Source organism: Pelodiscus sinensis, chromosome 10 (assembly GCF_052426305.1).
Source record: "Pelodiscus sinensis isolate ZL-2025 chromosome 10, ASM5242630v1, whole genome shotgun sequence".
Classification (NCBI taxonomy): Eukaryota; Metazoa; Chordata; order Testudines; family Trionychidae; genus Pelodiscus; species Pelodiscus sinensis.
This window is the reverse complement of record NC_143061.1, coordinates 39,609,107-39,627,874: the sequence shown is the minus strand read 5'-3', so window position 1 is coordinate 39,627,874 and position 18,768 is coordinate 39,609,107.

Sequence of the window (18,768 nt, the reverse complement as noted above, 5' to 3'; positions counted from 1 at the left end):
TGTTCTTTCAATTTAATTTCAAAAGAACGCAGCAGTAGTCTAGACGCAGGGGAAGTTTTTTCGAAAAAAGGCCACTTTAAAAAAAAAAAGAAACCCTGTAGACAAGACACACCCAAAGAGGAAAATTTTTAACTTCCCTATAAGGAGAAACAGAGAGTCCCAGGAGCATGAGAATAAGAGTCATTTAAGACTAAAACCTAGTTACTATAACTGTTGGTACTATTCTTAGTCACATAAAAAGATACAAGCAATAAAACACACATGATCTCACTTTTAAGTATTCTGTAAATAATTAATAATGACATAGTAAGCTGAACATCGGTGGCATTAGAAGAAATCCCCAGTGTCTTACTGAATGCGTAAGATACCAATTGCTGTATAACAGAGCCAATGTTAGGGAATAAGTCCAGGCAGCCTCTTCTGTCTTAGCAGGCCCAAATTTAAAATGAAGGACCAAAAGTTAGCAAACAATTTAAATATTTGATTAAATGGCAGGTTGCACTTTGAGTATCCCTAAAGAGATAATAAAATTCACAGATAATGGTGCAGTATGCGATAAAGGAAGAAAAGTAGATTTGTCTCTGTTTACACATTTCTTACATATGTAGACTTCCCCAACTTCAAAAGAGGGCTTACAGACACCATGTCACTTCCATATCCTCCTCTCCCCATGCTACATGCAAGCATAGCTCAGACTGAGTGGGAATAATCAAGGCCATTTTCTATAGACCAGTGGTCGCCAACCTTTTTAAGCATGAGATCACTTTTTGAATTTAACTGCAATCCAAGATCTACCTCAAACCCAAATACCTTTGCCCTGCCTCCTTTGTGTCCCTTCTCCAAGGCCCCGCCCTTGCTCACTTCATCCTCCCTTCCTCCCCCATCCTCCCTCACCTTTAACAAGGCAGGGGCAGTGGGTTGGGGTTCAGGCTCTGGTCTTGGATTAAGGGATTTGGAGTGTGAGAGGGGCTCTGAGCTGAGCTAGGGGCAGGTAGTTGGGATACTGGAGGGGGTTCTAGGTACAGGCTCTGGGAGAGCATTTGGATGCCCTCAGGGCTAGGGCAGAGGCCTGGGGTGCAGGAGTGGGTTCATGACTGAGGTAGGGGTTCAGGATGTGGGCTCCGACTGGGCACTGCTTACCTCAGGTGGCTAAGGAAGGCTCAACCCTGCCCTGGCCTTGCACTGCTCCCAAAAGCAGCCAGCAAACTCCACCCCAAGTCCTGTTGTGCTCCCTCTCTGCTCTGTGGAGATAAGATACAGAGTGGGAGGAGCACCTTGACATTAGCACCCTCCTCTCCCTCCCCTGTCCTGCCCTGCCCTGACCAGCAATCAGGAGGCTCCCAGGGTGGGAGGAGGCAGCTCCGAGGCAAAGGGCAGGAGGTACACAGCAGTAGTGGGAGGGGCAGTTGAAATGCCAGCACTTGATAGCCTGTTGGCCAGACCACTCAGGATCACCTGTCAGAGGCTCCAAGATCTACCACTGCTCGGCTACGTCTACATTGGCCCCTTTTCCGGAAGGGGCATGGTAATTTTTGAAATTGCAATAGGGAAATGCGCGGGGGATTTAAATATCCCCCGCGGCATTTAAATAAAAATGTCCGCCGCTTTTTTCCGGCTTTTAGAAAAGCCGGAAAAGAGCGTCTACACTGGCCCTGATCCTCCGGAAAAAGCGCCCTTTTCCGGAGGATCTCATTCCTACTTATTCTTATTCAAAGTAGGAATAAGATCCTCCGGAAAAGGGCGCTTTTTCCGGAGGATCGGGGCCAGTGTAGACGCTCTTTTCAGGCTTTTCTAAAAGCCGGAAAAAAGTGGCGGACATTTTTATTTAAATGCCGCGAGGGATATTTAAATCCCCCGCGCATTTCCCTATTGCGATTTCAAAAATTACCATGCCCCTTCCGGAAAAGGGGCCAATGTAGACGTAGCCCTATAGACCATCCATCTGTTAGCTGATCTTTCATGTCCACTTAATGTTTGCTTCATTAGCTGATACAGACAAGGTTACCAATTAATACTAACATTACACAGAATTCTTACCTTTTCCACTGGGAACTAGATGGAGATTGACTCTCTTTTCTCACACAAACTATTAAATAACAATCAGAGGGTTAACAACTTTTGGCTACTACTGACCTAGTCTGGAATTGTAAAAGATGAAAATTTCTGTTCCTCTTTACTAATGCCCAGATAGGTCCAGGCCATCACAATAACATTTTGTTTCTCTCTTCAAAAGACTGTTTAATGTTTTAAACTTTTTCCAGAAACAGTCTGGAGAATTGCTGGAATAGCAGATATAGTAAAACTAAGCAATGGCTACACCTCATTTAGAAAAAAAATAGACATGTTTATGGAGAGCTGAGAAAGTCCATTTTTTTCCTACTCAGCTCTAGATAATACAAGTCAGTGCAAATATGACAACAAAGGACAATTTATATTGTCTTCAGCTCTTGTAGTCCACCACACTGTTCGCCATCTCATTGTCCTCTGGAGCGCTTTCATGCTCATAACTAGCATAGTAGTATTACCGGACAGCCTCCTACCTTTTGTTGCCATATAAGATCTTCTGACAGCTTTATCTACCTATGGCTCAATCTCATCTAGATATTGAGATAAATCTCATTTAGATAAATCTCTGATTTAGACATTGGCATAGAAAATACTCTTTTGCAGACAATACCAAGCTGGGAGGGGTTGCGACTGCTCTGAAGGATAAGGTCATAATTCAAAATGATCTGGACAAATTGGAGAAATGGTCTGAGGTAAATAGGATGAAGTTTAATAAAGACAAATGCAAAGTGCTCCACGTAGGAAGGAACAATCAATTTCACACATATAGAATGGGAAGCGACTGTCTAGGAAAGAGTATGGCAGAAAGGGATCTAGGGGTTATAGTGGACCACAAGCTGAATATGAGTCAGCAGTGTGATGCTATGGCAAAAAAAAAAAGCAAACATGATTCTGGGATGCATTAACAGGTGTGTTGTGAGCAAGACACAAGAAGTCACTCTTCCGCTCTACTCTGTGCTGGTTAGGCCTCAGTTGGAATATTGTGTCCAGTTCCGGGCACCGCATTTCAAGAAAAATGTGGAGAAATTGGAGAGGGTCCAGAAAAGAGCAACAAGAAGGGTTAAAGGTCTAGAGAACATGATCTATGAAGGAAGGCTGAAAGAATTGGGTTTGTTTAGTTTAGAAAAGAAAAGACTGAGGGGGGACATGATAGCCGTTTTCAGGTATCTAAAAGGGTGTCATAAGGAGGAGGGAGAAAATTTGTTTATCTTGGCCTCTGATGATAGTACAAGGAGTAATGGGCTTAAACTGCAGCAAGGGAGGTTTAGGTTGGATATTAGGAAAAAGTTCCTAACTGTCAGGGTGGTCAAACACTGGAATAAATTGCCCAGGGAGATTGTGGAATCCCCATCTCTGGAGATATGTAAGAGTAGGTTAGATAAATATTGGTCAGGGATGGTCTAGACAGTATTTGGTCCTTCCATGAGGGCAGGGGACTGGACTCAATGACGTCTCGAGGTCCCTTCCAATCCTAGTATTCTGTGATTCATAACCGGCCTCCCCTACTCAGTTACTCCAGGTTGCTCTTAATAGGTTTATTACTTTTCCCTATGTCATCAACTCCTTCAATAAGACCTTTTCAATAGGTATGATACTTGAATTTACAAAATATATTTCCTTTGTCTCTTTGATGCAAGGCTTCAAGGAAATTGTGCTTTTTAAGTCTTAAAACAATTTCCCACTATTGATATTGTTCAGTTTTATTATTAGGTTTCTTTAATCCCCATCACTTTTCCATTTCTTTAATGTTTTAACTTTAATTTCCCTGAAAAGTCACTTTGTAAAATTCTGTTATTGGATTCTATATACAAAGTGTCCCATTTGCAAGTAAAAAGAAAGTGGACATTCCCCTGCTAGTCCAACCAGCTCAGCCTGGGCTCTGACAGTCACACTGGAGCCTGTCGGTCTGAAATGTCACAGATTTGCCAACCCTGGTGGTTTTAGAGCAAGTCTCGTAATATTTGTGGTTTGTCTTAAAAGTTGGGCATCATACAATTACACCAAAATCTCAGCTTTCATTTTAAATGTTTTCCAGCTCTCCTGATTGAAGAGAAATTAAGAAAAATAAAAATACACACCCAGAAGCCAAATAAACTCCAGGAGTGAAATTTGGCTTCAAAAATCATGAGCAGGCTCCACCAGCAACCCAAGATACTTTAAAAATACGACATTTGGGTGAAATAATTGAACACTTGGGCCAGTATAGATGCCAACAAAGTTTGAGTATGTCAACATCAGCCCTTTGGTGACATGATACCTATAAAACCCTGCTGTCCCTAGATTATGCCCCAAATAGATTTATACAGACATCGCTAAAGGCACAATTTGAAGGGAGACAATTGAGTAGCACTGGTATCTTGCAGTGTGTCTATACTGCAAAAAGAAGGGGGAACGAAGTCTCAGAGCTCAAGTCAATTGACAAACATGTAGGGTCAGCATTAAGGGGCTAAAAATATAGTCAGCTGAGTGGGGTCTGAGATTCGCTGCTGCAGGGTTATATTCAGTCTTCAGACTCCTTGCTGCTGGTTATGATATGAATGATTGACAGGGGGTGCAGTGGGAGAAACTGTTTAAAATTATTAGAGCCCCAGGGAAGCTTGCTGGCCTGACAGTTAAAAAAAGAAAGTATCTTTGTACTTGCAAATTGGGAAAAGTTTGCTACTTTGCTACAAAATCATCAAATCATGAATACGCAATACCGCAGGGCCACTCTCACAAGTTTTTCAGGTAGAATGACATTTTTAGATGGTTGGTAGGGTTGGGAGTAGATCTTTTTTGTTCCAAAGAATGCCACACATTTCAGTTCTGTCACTTAAAAAGCTAGGCACTTATAGAATACATTTTCATTTGCTGAAAAGCCTTTAGGAATCAGGGTAGGATAATTTTGATTTTCATAAGATTATATGGCCAATTAAACTGATGTACTAGGAAATTAGAAGTGGCAGATCTATAGTAATTGGCCTACCATGCTGAAGGAAGTAAACTCTACCCCTTTCTTTCACAAAGCCTCATTAGTTAACTCTTTCTGAATGTCTAGACTACAGAGTTTGTCCATCCAGGGAACGCGTCTGCTCTTCCTACATTTCGTGGAAGAGCAGACACACTCTTTCGAAAGCCCCATCTTCCTCGTTTCACAAGGAAGAAGGGCTCATCTGAAAGAGGCGATTTTTCCAAAATTTGGCCCAGTGTAGACAGGCCAAATTTCAGAAAAGCCTCTTCCAAAAAAACAATCGGAAAAGGTACACAAATTGCAAAGCACAAATTTGCGTACTTTTTTCTGACAAAAAGTGGCAGTTTAGCTGTAGCCTGAGGCTGTTGTCTAGCAGCCTCTGACTGTTGCCTTTTCTATAGTTGAAAGTTGATGTATTTTAGCAGTGATAAGGCATAGCGCTGTAGCACCTTAGAGACTAACAAAGTGAGTGTGAGTGTGTGTGTGTGCACACACACGCACAAAACCCACTTCCTCAGATGAGCTGAGAATATTCCTCAGTGGGATCAGAGGAAAGACACTGGTAGAATGTGGTGTTGGTGAGTTGTCCAGCAGGCTCCTGCTCGCAATCTCTCCTGTTCATGACAACTACAGCACCCCCTTTGCCAGCCTCTTTGATTGTAATGCTCAAGTTGTTTTGAAGGCTGTAGATAGCATTGTGTTCTGCATGGCTGAGGTTGTGTGTCACATGATGTTGTTTGTTCACAATGTCAGCCTGTACACATTTTCGGAAGCAATCGATGTAGAAGTTCAGATTCTTGTTAGGACCATCAGGAGGGGTCTACATAGAGACCTTCCTCTTGTGGTGTTGGTAGAGGGAATCCTGAGGGTCAGTGCAATGTTCAATGGCGTGTTGGAAATATTCCTTTAGATGGAGGTGGTGAAAATAGGTTTCTAGGTCACCACAGAACTGAATCATATGTGTGGGTGTGGTGGGGCCGAAAGAGAGTCCCCAAGATAGGACAGATTCTTCTGCTGGGCTAAGAGTATGGTTGGATAGGTTGGCACTGTTGTTAGGTGAGTTGAGGGTCCCAGAGTTGAAGTATCCTGAGGCATGTAGCTTCACGTCTACACAGCAGCTTTATTTCAGAGAAAGTAGCATTATTCCGAAATAACAGTGTGCGTCTACACTACAAGCCTTTATTTCAAAATAATGGCAAGCTGGAGGACTTTTGGAGGTTCCCTTAATCCTTGTGAAATGAGGGTTACAGAAAAGTCGAAGGAAGAGTGTTCTTCCTTCGACTTCCTGCTGTGTAGACAATGTCAAAAGCCTAATTAAGCTATTTCGACTTAGCTGAATTTGCGTGGCTTAATTTGACTTTAGCCCTGGGCTATGTGTACACTGCAGGCTTCTTGTGCAAGAACTGTTTTGTGCAAAAGGTCTTGCGCAAGAGCGCGGCCACACTGCCATGTGCTTTTGCACAAGAGCATCCATGGCAGTGTGGATGCTGTCTTGCGCAGGAAAGCTCTGATGGCCATTTTAACCATATGGATTTCTCGCACAAGAAGGCTTATTTCTCGTGGGGAGAGGAATAACTCTTGTGCAAGAAGCCCTCTCTTCTGATGCTTTACTGTAAATTTACTTGTGCAAGAACACGCATGCAGTGTAGACGTATCCCTGCTGTATAGATGTGCCCTTAGGGTATGTCCACACAGCAGGGCAAAAATTGAATTAAGCTATGCAACTTCACCTACATCAATTGCGTAGCTGAAGCTGAAATAACTTAATTCGGCTTTTAGTGCTGCCACAAAGCAGGAAGTTGAAGGATGAACACTCTTCCTTTGACTTCTCTTACTCCTCATGAAATGAGGGTTACCATGTAAGAAGTCCTCCAGCTTGACATTATTTCGGAATAAAGGCCAAAACCTACTTCCTCAGATGAGCAGACGTATCCAACTAGTGAAGGATAGTGATATTCTTTGACTATCTAGCCAATAAAAATGGATGTTTTCATATTTGTATGTAACATAAATGATTAAATAAAACAGGGATGGTTAACCTTAGGGCTGGATGCAGCTCCTTGGCTTCCCTGGATCCAGCCCCCAAGGCTCAGGTCCCCCGCCCCAGCTTCGGGGAACCTGCACCGGCACTCCAGCTCCCCCACTGCCCCACCACAGGGCTGGAGCACACAAAATCTGATAGTCTGGGCCTCCCCACGGTCTGGTGTGGGAGGGAAATGTGGGAGTGTCTTTCCCCTTCTCATTCGGGGGCCACATCAGTGTGATTTTTTGTGTGTGTGTGGATTTGTTTTTGTTTGGTTGGTTGGTTTTTTGTTTCTCACTTGTGTGAAGCCCTTGACTGACTTTTCTGCTAGTCAGTGGCCCCAACCCAAAAAACGTTCCCTACGCCTGAAATAGAGCACAGTAAGTTTAGACCTTAAACTAAATTCATAAATGAAAAAGTCATTTAAATTGAACAGTACATGCTTGCTGCCAAAGTTTTAAAGAAAGTCAAACTATTGAACTGGTGGAAGTCACTGGCTAATCATTCGGAACCAGCTTGTGACAGAAGTAGCCTCTTCTGCAAATGCAGAGAGAATAAACTGAAATGAAGAAAACAGTATACTTGTTGAGTTCAAGGACTAATGCATTCAGAGTTTGCAAACTGATTAGGAGTTGAAGAGGCAGGAAAGCTCATTTTCCCTCTTGCAACCTGAGAATAAAAATGAGATGTAGGAGGAATGAGATTTACTAGTTCTAAAATCTTGAAAGATATGGAAACCAAAACCAGCTGAATTCACTAAATACACATACTGCCTTTAATAAAATATGTTAATATGTTTTGCACTCAAAGCTATGATAAAGAAGTTTATCTAGCTCATTTAAAATTAATTTTAAAGAAGTCTGCATTTTTAATAATTCCAATTTTAGTGAAAATAGAACTTGATCCAAATCACAATAGGTTAATTTAGTGAGAAATGCATAATTTATGATTCTCTAACATAAAAATGTGCATAAATATTTAAGATATATAATTGCTTAAATCTGCTATATGTTTGAGCAAGTCAGTCTGTCGGTTCAAGAACTCCTCCTGAACAGTGAGAGCTAGGACCACCAAATTTGATATGCAGCTTCTTCATATCATAACTTAAAACAATGTATGAGTTTGGTTGTGCCAGGAAAATGGGATGTGCCTGGAATGGGATCGTTTTTCATAAAACCAAACAGAAGAGACACAGATTACCAGGCAGGTGAAAAGGGCTTCTTGGAGTTACCCCCTTGTCTGGGGCTGCCCCAACCCATGCCTCTCACCCTGTAGAGGGGTGGGGGTGGCTGAAGTCCCCCCAGGTTTGTATGGGAACATTGCTGGCTGTTCCACTTCAGCAGGGAGCAAGAAGAAATTGCAGTTTGCTGCATTCCTCTCTGGATGAGGAGTACAGGGGGCATATGAGTTGTGCACTTTGCTCTCACTCCTCCACAGGCACAGAAAGTGGAAGAGCAAATATCACTGGTATGAATCTGGAGGGGGGGGTGACTTTGGTGCACACACACACAGTTCCCAATGCTGAGTCCCTCCTTACCCTCATCCCTGACTCCTGATTCCCCCACACCCTCAGCCCCCTACCTTGAGCCCCTCCTTATGCCCCAGCCCTGAGTACTGCACTACCCCACACCTCGGCCCCCCACCCTTAGATACTCCTCACCCCCCCAAGCCCTGATTTCTGCACCTCCCATACCATCAGCCCTCTGCCCTAAGCCCCTAATCAAGGACCTGAGCACTGACACGTATATATGCTAATAAGTATATAGATACATTGAATGTTCATTAGCAAAAAGTAATTAACTTAAAAGCTATATTTAGTTGCAATTAAACATGTTGTAATAGATATGAACTAATGAGAATCAGTTTTTCTTTAATAAAAATAAAAAATGTAAAAAGATTAAAAACAAATTATTTTCTGATTTAAAGTAAGTTATTTGAATTGATTTAAAGTAAGTTTAAAATTAATCCAGCCTATTGCCCAGTTCATGACATTTGCTCTCATCAGAAAAAAATGAGTTTTGAGAGGTTTCAATACAACATCCACCATTCCCAAGAAGTCAGAAAGGTCTGTGTATAGGAATCACTTTATTTACCACTGAAGTTGAGTGCCCACAAAGATGACAGAAAGAGATGGACCATGCTACACAGAGTTGGACTATCAGTAGAATTCAGAAATGCAGGATGTTCTTACAATTCCTTCCCACTCTTCCAAAAGCCCTGTATGATTGGCTGCAATGACAACAAGTGACCAATAGCTCTTCTTTCTCTCTCATCCAGCAGAAATATAATATATGAAGATCTACCATCTCCTAGAGCTGGAAGGGACCTTGAGAGGTCAGTGAGTCCAGTGCCCTGCCCTCACAGCAGGACCAAGTACCATCCCTGACACATTTGCCCCAGATCCCTAAATGGCCCCCTCAAGGATTGAACTCACAACCCTGGGTTTAGCAGGCCAATGCTTAAATCACTGAGCTATCCCTCCCCCACAAAGCAGCCCAATGCTCCCTAAAACCATACTGGGGCATAGGTTCAGTATAAACTCAGAGCAATATTCCCTCCTAGAGACTAGTGGGTTTGGATGGGCACCATCCAACAGACCAGCCTGCACAACTTGCTTAGGCTACATCTAGACTACAGCTCTATTCTGGAGTACCAGAAGAAAAATTTCCAGGATACAAAAAAAATTCGGAAAACGGACACATTCTTTCACCATCCCTGTAAACCTCGTTTCATGAGGAAGAAGGGATGGCTCAAAAGAGGAGGTTTTTCCAAAACATGGCACCATGTAGATGCACCAAATTCTGGAAAAGCCTCTTTTGAAAGAAAAGCAGAAAAAGATATGGAAATTGCAAGCCACAATTTGCGTATCTTTTTCTGGCTTTTTTTGGTAGTGTAGACCTAGCCTTAGCTTGAGAACTCAAGATCGCATGGCTGAGGCAATGAATACCAGTCACAGTATGTCTGTATTTGAAACATTACAGAAGCAGCACTGAAGTGGTCTCACTGTAGCAAAGACATTTCCTACAGCAGTGGTCACCAACCAATAGATCGGGATCTACTGGTAGATCTTGGCGCCTCTGAGAGGTGATCTTGACTGGTTTGGCTAAGAGGCTACAAAGCGCAGCACTTCAGCTGCCCCTCCCCTCACAGCTGCGCATCTCCTGCCCTTTGCCTTGGAGCTCCCCGCCCCCGCGGGAGCCTCCTGCTTGTGGTACAGAGAAGGGAAGGAAGAGGAGGGGGTACTGATATCAGGGTGCCCCCTCTTCCACCCTGTATTCTATCTCCACAGAAAAGGGGAGGGGGAGGGCGGCACAACAGGGCTTGGGATGGAGGGAGTTTGCAGGCAGCTTTTGAGAGTGGTGCAGGGCCAGGTCAGGGGTGAGCCTGCCTTAGCCCGCCTGCACCACCACCCAGGAGCCATCTGAGGTAAGCAGTGACCAGCTGTAGCCAGCTACGAACCCCTGCCTCAGTCATGAACCCTCTCCTGCACCCCAAGGCCCTGTGCTAGCCTTGAGCCCCTGGACCCAAACTCCTTTGGAGAGCCTGTGCCCTGAACCCCCTCCTGCACCCCAAATCCCTGCCCCAGGCTCAGTTCAGAGCCTCTGTACACTCCAAATCCCATAGCCCAAGACCAGAGCCTGTGCCCCAACACTCTGCCCCTGCCTAGTGAAAGGGAAGGAGAATGGGAGAGGGAGGAAGGGAGGACAGAGTGAGCAGAGGCAGGGCCTTGGAGTAGGGGCAGGAAGGAGGTGGGGCAGGGTATTTGGGTTTGAGGTAGATCTTGGATTGCACTTACATTCAAAAAGTGTTCTTGCACTTAGAAAGGTTGGAGACCACTATCCTACAGTGAGGAAAGGGGCTCTTCTGTGGCTGTAGTAAGTTCTCTGCCCCAAGAGCAATATCTAGGTTAACAGAAGAATTGGCCCACTGATGTATCCTTGTCTATTCTGAGCCTTAGATAAGCTTCCCTAGGTTTTTCCTAGGTGCGAGTTTGTCCACATCCCTAAGCCACATTGCTAGGTCAACCTAACTTTCTAGTGTAGGCCAGCCGAATCTGTTAGCTTCAATCTCTTGGGAAAATTAAAGTCTTTTTGTACACAGTACAATTACTAGCTTTCCCCAACACCTTCATGCAGTGACTCTTAGCAAGTATGCATATGGATAAAGAGCTCTCTACAAGCAAGACAACTGTGCTGATAAAAGCTAAGTTACATAACCTGTTTTGCATTAATCTAATAACTCACGTGAACACTTGATTGGGACAGATGACAAGCCAAAAGCTATTTATAAAAGCACCTGAGAGCTATCTGAAAATTCTCTTTGTCAATACCTGGCTTCACACAGATCCTTCCCATAAATCAAACACATCCTCATAATGAAAATAGAACTTTAATTATTCACAGGCATTTCCCTTGAGCATTCTCTGATCTTTTGGTGAATGAGTAAGAGCAGCTGGTGCAGACAAAGCACACCATCTCTGCTGGCTGCCCTGTTAAAAGCAGTGACTCATCAACACATGACGTCAAACTCTCCACTCTTCCGAAATGGGAAAAAAAAAAGTTTAATTGGAGGAGGGGAGAAAGGCACTTGAACAAAACAACCTGAACTTCCTTCCAATTACTGCGTTAGTCATCCAGCATCCAAGTTGCCATAAAAAAGGCCAATACATGAAGAGTTAAATTACATACATCTAGTTTGGTCTTTTAAGTGGGTGACTTTGCTTTTCTATTAAAATGTCGGTCCATAAAACATGTTTCCTTACCAAATAAATAAATAAAAATAAAGGTTAAATACCTAGTGACTGTTACAAAACAGCATTCCCCTTGGTAAAACCCATTTACCAATTTTGCATGAATATGCTTCATCTCTGAGAAATATTCAATGTCATCCAAGGGAGAATGACTCAAAAAGAAGGAACTGATATAAGGAAGACTGACAAATATAGTGACTGCTTCATGTTTATTAAGAATTTTCATAAGGTGTTTGCATGATAGCAGATATCACAGACTTCAACTAAGTAGTTCTTGAAACTGCCAAAAGAGCATTTTACAGGATCAAAGTGCACAAGTGAGGTACCCTTACAAGAATATTATGAAAAAAATCAATAAAAGCTTCATGATAAATGCAAAATACCCTCCCTGCACTAGTTCAATCTCAACTAAACAAATGTGCATTACAGTTGAATGCACAACCTTTATTTTATCCCCTTGCGCAAACATTAGATTTGCAGCCTGCTTCCATCAAAATCAGCAGCAAAACTGGCAAGTCTCAAAGAACCAGCATATATGTAAAATGCAGTCCTACGCCAGAAAGACATTGTATTATTTTAAAGTGCCTTAAAGGTGGCATTCCTTATAAAAAGCAATTCACAGGTTCCTCTGAGCAGTTATGCTAGAAGCAGGCATACTAGAATTACTAGCTCATCTCTTCAAAGATAAAAGTCAAATAGCTTTTGCAAGATTAGAGGTGGTCTGAAAGGACAGCATGGCACAGACATAAATACATCAAAGGTCACACTTGGTAACCAAGCTAGGAAGAGAACCCAGATGTGCTGGCAAGATATAAACACCTACTCTCCCCCGGCCCCCCTTTTAGGCCATCCCCAGGTGTTTCCTGCTCAGGTTAATTGCATTAGTATTTAAATGAAAGAACCAAGGCTAATTGACCAATCACATGGCAGTCTCCAGACAAGATTCTCAGTGCAGAAAATATGGCATCAGAACTCTTAACAAAACTTATGCACCCTTCCCCTAACCTTTTTTTAATCACTTAACAGAAATGCTTCCCAATCTGATCTTATAAGCACCAACTTCATTCTTACAGCCACCCTCACATAGATTTTCTGCAGTGCCATTTTCCTAGCAACATTTGAATCCCTAGAATTAGATGTGCTGTTTTCTCACTCCTAAAGGACAGGAGACTTATAAAAGGAAGCAACACCTTCTGATTTCTTCCTTTGAGGTTTCTCTCATGAGTACTAGTCTCTAGCAGTGCTTTAGTACTGGTAATTCCAGAAGAAAAATTAAAACCCAATAGGTCATTCACTCAGTCTCAGATCAGCATGTGCTTAATTTTAACCACAAACTTAGTATTGAAAATGTGATTAAGGAGCAAATCATGAATCATTGGCCAGATCACCTCTTTTACAAATGCTTTGCATTGTCTTTAATCATTTAATCACATGCCTGTGAAGTAGACTTTGGATTCCATGATTACTCATAATATAGAGGTGGGGAATCAGAGTAGCAAGTGTGAAAACTCACAAGGGCAATTCCCAGAAGAAGTGTACAGGCTAAAGAGACAAAATATTAATCTCCAGGAGAGCAGAGGAAAGGACCTGGGGAAAAGTCAGCAGATATGATATCCCTTGACTTTAGCAAAGCTTTTGATATGGTTTCCCACAATATTCTTGCCAGTAAGTTAAGGAAGTGTGGATTGGATAAATGGACTGTAAGATGGATAGAAAGCTGGCTAGCTTCCCAGGCCCAATTGGTAGTGATCAACAGCTCAACGTCTGGTTGGCAGTAGGTTTCAAGTGGAGTGCCCTGAGGATCGGTTCTAGGGCCGGTTTTGTTCAACATCTTTACTAATGACCTGGATGAGGGGATGGATTGATTGTACCTTCAGCAAGTCTGCGGACGACACTAAGCTAGGGGGAGAGAGAGATACATTGGAAGGTAGGCATAAGGTCCAGAGTGACTTAGACAAATTGGAGGATTGGGACAAAAGAAATCTCATGTGGTTCAACAAGGATAAGTGCAGAGTCCTGCACTTGGGACAGAAGAATCCCAAGCATTGTTACAGGCTGGGGACCGACTGGCTGAGTAGCAGTTCAGCAGAAAAGGACCTGGGGATTACAGTGGATGAGAAGTTGGATATGAGTCAACTGTGTGCCCTTGTAGCCAAGCAGGCTAATGGCATATTAGGGTGAATCAGGAGGAGCATTTCCAGCAGATCTAAAGAAGTTATTATTCCCCTTTATTCGCCATTGGTGAGATTACATCTGGAGTATTGCGTCCAGTTGTGAGGCCTTCCCCTCCCCCCACTATACAAAGAATGTGGATGCATTGGAGCAGGACCAGCAGAGGGCAACCAAAATGATTAGGGGTGTGACAGGGCGCTCGCCCTGCACTGGCCCTTTAAGGGCAGACCCCGGCCTGAACCAGGGCCGGGGAGTTTAGCCCAGCTGAGGCTGTACTAGTCCATTAGGGCCCAGCTGGGCGCTATAATAGAGGATGGGCTGCTGCTGTGAGAGGGAAGCAGTGAGAACCTGGCTGCTGAGGGAGCTGGGGTGGGCTGGAGGAGGAGGAGGAGGAGGAGGAGGAGGAGGCGGCGGCAAGGCAAGGCAAGGCAAGGCAAGGCTAGGCTAGGGGAGCTCTGGCCAGCAAATCCTCAGACTGCAGGGCTTGAAAGAAGGCCCGATGAAGGAACATCGACCCCCGGAAGGGGGGCTCAGAGACAGACTTGGGCACTGCCAGAGGGCAGTGTGACAAAGAGGATGCCGCAGCCGGGAGTAAAGAGGGGAGACCCCACCCCAGAGAAGGCACCCTACCTACTGAGGGAGCCAATTCCTGAGGACAGACGGCAGGGGGGTTACGGTGGTGAGTGAACCCCCTCACAAGGGGGATGGAGCACATGACCTACGAGAAGAGGCTAAGGGATTTGGGCTTATTTAGTCTGCAGAACAGACGAGCGAGGGGGGATTTGATAGCAGCTTTCAACTTCCTGAAGGGAGGTTCCAAAGAGGATGGAGAGAGGCTGTTCACAGTGGTGACAGATGACAGAACAAGGAGCAATGGTCTCCAGTTACAGTGGGGAAGGTCTAGATTGGATATTAGGAAAAACTATTTCATTTGGAGGGCGGTGAAGCACTGGGATGGGTTATCTAGGAAGGTGGTGAAATCTCCATCCCTAGAGGTTTTTAAATCTCAGCTTGGCAAAGCCCTGGCTGGGATGGTTTAGTTGGGCCTGGGCCTGCTTTGGGCTGCGGGCTGGACTCGATGACCTCCTGAGGTCTCTTCCAGCCCTAGGATTCTATGATTCTAAGTATACAAACAGAGCAATCAGAGGGGCATATATATACTTGGTTCGATTTATTTTTTCCTGGGGTGGGGGGAGCAGATGGAGAGAAGGTGTAAGTAGAACTGAGGGGAGCTGAAAGAGATAGGGAAAGGCAAGGTGGAAAGCAACATAGAAGCTTACCAAGGAAAGACTTGGGAGAGTGGGGTTGGAGTAGAGAAGCAGGAAGTGGTTGGGGAAAACAATCTGTTAACAAATGAAAGTCATCTTTGGTTTATGTTGTGAATAGGCCTGTTGAACTCGCTCACATCCAAAGGTGTGAAGGTTAGTGTCCCTGGGTCAGACCTCTCCCATCCCTCCACTATTCTTGTTGTTCTGGGATAGGTTCTCCTCTGCTTCTCCCTATCCCAGGTGGTGGAGAAGCTTGTTGAACCCTAGGGTAGAATTAGCTGCTTTTGAAGATTAGCACCTGCTCCAGATCAGGCTTTGCTTTCTCCAAGTTCTATGACCAGAAACAAGAGGACCACCAAATTAGCTCCCACATCCACCCCCACCCCCCGTTTAGTGATTCCCAGCTTTGCTCATCAAGTAGCTAATTTGACACCACTTTGCAAAGCAAAGGGAGCAGGAGATAAATTCTGTTGATGAACCTCCTTTCCAGAACCACAAGACCAGGGCCTCTCCTCAGTGAAATACCTCCATCTAGTAAGCCGCCTTCTTCTGTAGTACCGACCAAATGTTAAATCAAGAATAGCCTTCATTCTTTCATTCTCTGGACTAGTGTTCATTGAACAGTCACAGGATCAGAGCCCTAGCTCGCCTCCATTGGTAGATCACCGCTCTCTTGGAGCCATTCACATACCTGCTTTGTTTGGAGCATCGCTGAAGTATGTTGGCAAGCTTTCGGGGGGAGGAGGAAGAAGTGGGGAAGGATGTCTTCTTCCTTGAACTGAGAAATCTTACATAGCAAAATGAAGAATAATAAGTTCATCAGGAGCTGTCCTTGTGCTGAATCCCACTTCTCTATTAGGACTGTGATCCAGATACAGGGTTGCTCCTGCTTTGACTTCAGTGTGCAATCTCCAGGTTTCCTTTCCTCAGCAGCAGGAAGAGAGTTAAGTCTCTCCCTAACCTTCAAACATGGAAATTGCTGCAGCTACCTGCCTCTGTGCAGGGACTGCCAGGGTCCCAATGTAAAGGAAAACATGACTAAGCTCATCTAGAGTGCATTACTGAATTCCCAGGAGGACTGTCCTTTAGCGAATCTTTTAACTTAGGCTATGTCTAGACTGCAGGCTTCTTTCGGAAGAAGCTTTTCCGGAAGACATCTTCCAGAAAAACTTCCTCCAAAAGAGAGCGTCCACACTGCAAAGGCACACTGAAAAAGCGATGTGCTTTTTTCAAAAGATAGCGTCCACACTGAATATCTCGCATTTCAGCTGTGATTACTATGGATGGAATGGCCACCAGGGCACCTGTACTTTTTCCTCTTTCCTCTTCTTTCGAAAGAACTCCCTCTTCCCTGTCCACACACGCCTTTCTCTGAAAGAGCTCTTTTGGAAAAAGGCTTCTTCCTCATAGAATGAGGATTACCAATGTCTGTTCTTTCGATTTTCTTTCAGAAAGACACAATTTCAGTGTGGAGATGTAATTGAAGTATTTTTTTGGAAAAACAGACATTTTTCTGAAAAAAAAAAACCCTCTCTAGTGTAGACATACCCTGAGTCACACCTGCAACAGAGCAAAACCACCCTCGTGTAGAAAGTGAAATTCAGCAGAAAATACCATCAACTTCCCTTACGTTTTCTAAAATGAGGTTATCAGAAATTTTAAACTTTGGCCACATAAAGCCCTGATTTTCTTGAAAACTCCTGGCTATGGAAAGAGCTGCAGGAAGCCTCTTTCTGTCCTTATTTGACTATCAACGGGTAGCTTAGTTTTCTCTTGGCCTCACTTCACATTGTGTATTAGTTAAAAAAATATATAGCCACTTTTACAGATTTAGCTTTCTTTCCCTCCCCACAATCAACTCCCCATTGTCTTGCTGCTGCAAACAGTTCTCCTGCCTTATGTTTGGGGGGGATGGGAGGAGGGGAGTGACTATGGAACTGTGTGAACAAATCCAGGTCCTGTATTCACTACTTTACCTGCTTAATTTAAATAAACTTTTACCCCTATCACTCTAAAAAAACAGCTATAGGAAAGTGAACTGAATTCTACTGCCTCATGCATCAAATGATCGAACTAAATTCCAGGGCCCCTATTCAACAAAGCACATAATCACATTTAACACCAAGAATGCATCAAGCCTCATCCAAGTCAGCTGGGCTACTCATAGGTTTCTCTACTGAAGAGCTTGGCTGAATCAGTGCCTTACTGCCAAATTGTCATTAGCAGTTAGATATAGCTGGAAAATGGTGGCAGGCAAGGAGGACTTTTTTTTTAATAACCGGATTTCTGGTTTTCCAAACCTCTTATTCTTCATCTCTATTTTCTAACCAGCATAGCTTGAATATCAGCTCCTAGGATGTTTGCAGGGTTGGGGCTATTGAAGTGGGGAAGCAGAGACATGTCTTTACACTTTAACACTACACATATGACCTGGAAATCAGACAGTAAGCACAGAATCTCACCATGTTATCTTTAGAATACTACTTCAGAGTACAATCATATTAGATTTGCTTTGACTTAATTAGTTTTTCATTATCATTGGGACAGAACTGTTACGCTAAACTTTATCATTTCCCCATTGTACTCCAGTTGGAAAAGGATTAAAATGAATAGCTTATTTTAAACTGCTTTCTCGTATTTTATTCAGTCCTTTCTGCACCCACTTTTTTTTGACAGCAGATTCACATGCCATTCGTTACATAGTATTTTGGATAAGGCCAAATCAGTGCTGCAAATTTAAGGTTTTTTCTATCACTTGGAAGAGACATGATGGAAGGGAAGAGCATCCACTAAACCAGCAGAAAATAGGATTCTCACAGTCCATCACAAAGAGCCAAATCCCTGTTATCCTCTTGTCACTAATATTACTTTCCTGGGAATATTCTTTTTGGATTCCATAATCAGCAATCACTTTACAGCCTTACCTTGCACTCTGGTTTTAGCTCTTCTCCTGGAAAGGTCTTTACCAGATATCTTCCTTGGTTTGTTTCCTTCAGAGCTACTCCCCCAGCGCACTTTGTCTCCACAGAAATAAGTGTGATGGTAGCACACCAGATGCCAGCTCATGCTGAAGCTGGAGGCCAATTCACCTGGGGTACGTCTACACTGCACGCTTATTTTGAAATAAGCTATTTTGGAAGAAATACTCCAAAATAGCTTATTTCAAAATTGCACGTCTACACTACAGGGAAGCCTCAAAATTACTCTGAGGCAGGCTTCCCTAACGTGGATGTGCTACCTCAATCCACACTATAGCTATTTCTAAATAGCTATTTCGGAATAGGCATTATTCTTCATGGAATGAGGTTTACAGAAATCAGAATAAGCTGTTCGTTATTTCAAATTTATTTCAAAACAATGAAATTGCTGCATAGATGCTTGCATTGTTATTTCAAAATAATGGTGCTGTGTAGATGCACCCTTATATACTAGTGTCGATCAAAGTGTTAGTTGTATGGTAATAGTATTTGATATTTAAACCTCATGGAAATCTTGTTAGTCTTTAAAGTGCTACATTGTCCTGCATTTTGCGGAAACT